This window comes from Sprattus sprattus, assembly GCF_963457725.1.
Source record: "Sprattus sprattus genome assembly, chromosome: 1".
Taxonomy (NCBI): Eukaryota; Metazoa; Chordata; class Actinopteri; order Clupeiformes; family Clupeidae; genus Sprattus; species Sprattus sprattus.
This window is the reverse complement of record NC_137920.1, coordinates 19,606,998-19,609,497: the sequence shown is the minus strand read 5'-3', so window position 1 is coordinate 19,609,497 and position 2,500 is coordinate 19,606,998.

Sequence of the window (2,500 nt, the reverse complement as noted above, 5' to 3'; positions counted from 1 at the left end):
GTGTGCATGTCTCAAACCTATCTGTGTGTGTGTGATCAACTCTACCTCTGTGTGTGTGTGTGTGTGTGTGTGTGTGTGTGTGTATGCCTCCTAACTTAGTGTGTGTGTGTGTGTGTGTGTGTGTGTGTGTGTGTGTGTGTGTGTGTGTGTATGCCTCCTAACTTAGTGTGTGTGTGTGTGTGTGTGTGTGTGTGTGTGTGTGTGTGTGTGTGTGTGTGTGTGTGTGTGTGTGTGTGTGTGTGTGTGTGTGTGTGTGTGTGTGTGTGTGTGTGTTTGTGTGTGTGTGTGTGGGCCTCCTAACTTAGTGTGTGTGTGTGTCTGTCAGGACAGGTAAGCTAGGTGCACTTTAGATAAGACACTACACTGCCATGTTCCCATCCCATCCACTAGAGGGCACACACATACAGATGTATAATTGAACATACACACATTCTCCCATGCTATGACCTAGGAAGTGAGGAACCTCGTCTCCCCCTTCACACACTCCTGTTCCAAAATGTTGCTATGTCATCATTAGATATGGTATGTGCTGATAAAGAGATTGAAAGGATCAATCCACTGTCTTTTTCTGTTTTCTGTTCTGTAACACAAACATGTTGTATCTGCATGAAAAGGAATAAATGACTGCCTATGTAGTTTAAATCTCTGCTGATACCTAATTTCAACACTAGATGGCAGCAGCATGATTAGTGAAGACAGCTGTAAATATTTGGTTCCTGCACTGGCACTAGAATCCCTTCCCCTGTATGCCAGGGAACAAGATGGTTACTTTTAAACATTACTGATGCTCAATCCTAGCCTGACGTTGTCATACTCAGAATTCTAGGCAGAATATGAGTCTGATACTGCTCCATTGGACTGTGATTATGGGGCATGCGTCAACCGACCAAGGAGAAAAAATACCTCTTCACTCAATTGGATAGACCTACAACCAATCAGAGCAACGTAGTATGTGACGTATGACCATCAAGCCCAGCTGGTATATAGAATTTTACCGAATCCCGTAGGAAGGACCGCAAAAACATCTTTTTGATTGACAAATGCCTTGATCGTGTTTCTCTGTTCCTCTTTCAAAATGAATGCGTTGTCAATATCTTCTAAAACAGACTCAATGGCAGAATCTACACATCTCAGCTTCCCAGTGGCAGCCATGTTTTTTGAAAACAAATGTAACCCAAGCGCTCTTTGGTGATGTGGTTGATTACGTTACTGTTGCCCTGGCAATTTGATTGCTATGAACAGCTCTGGTGCAGGCTAGGTCGATTCCTCACCCATTGTGAAAGGGAAATGGAATATTGCGAAATGCAATAATCTGACTGCACAGTAAAATGCACCGGTCACTCTGTGGAGGGATGCTCACCTTCGGCCTTTAATACATGTTACTGTTTTAAGTGTCTTTATTTCTTTTACCCTTTAGTTTGAGGACATTCCCATGCCTTTGTATTACAGGAAAGGAGAAGTGTGCAAGACAATGTAAAAGAAAATCATTTTTATATCTATTTTAAATTCATTACCACAGATCTGTATTTTGGATCTAGAATCCTCAATGAATGTTATTGTCATTGTCATGTCAAGTACCATGTTTAATCTCATTATATGATTTCATAAAGCCTTACAGCGATGATCATTTCCTGAACAATATTATAATGCAAGGTGGCAAATACAGAGACCGTTGACAGCTTTTCTCTGTCGAAATGAGTGGCTCAGACCACACACATCCTGTTTTTCTCAGACACACGCTTCCTGTACCAGGCGGTGGATGTCTCTTGTTGTGCCTTTATTTCACAATAACGCAGTCGATAGTCCACCAGTGACACTGAAATGGGATTGAGTTACATGGGCAGAGGACAACCCTAACCCTAGGTCGGACAACAGAGAAGAATGAGGTAAGATGGATGAAGTCATGACTAGTGGTGAAAGTGGATTCTCTGATAATGAGAGAATTAATTACATACTGAAACGGAATTAATTACAGCATTGATGCTGAAAGCTCTTTCATGTGACACATTTTGCCTCGGTATTGCGCAGAATATGAACACTCGTGGCGTCATATCACTGCAAGACTTGTTTAAAAAACAACTAATTCAGCAAATAATTAATTTGGACTACTTGCACAGTGCATCCCCCAAAGATACTGTATGTTGGGATATTAAGCAGTCATCCAATAGTGGTTTTCTGCTATAAACAATAAAACGCACAAATAAATGTTGTGTTAGGTAGCAGATGGACTGCAATACGTGTTAATCTGTATTCAGTTATTTCAAAGTCCTTCGTGATAGCAACACACGTCCTGTTCCTGTAGAGTGGGGTTAAAGATTTCACTTCCCCATTCTCTCAAGACATGATTTCCGATGTAGAAGTTTCTACATTTCTACATCAGTTTAAAACACTTTTTAAATATTGTCTGTTTAAGAGGACACATTTTCTGTCCACTTAACTTGTATATGTACTACTGCATTTAACTTGATGTACAATAACACTGCAATTGCCTATTTTGTCA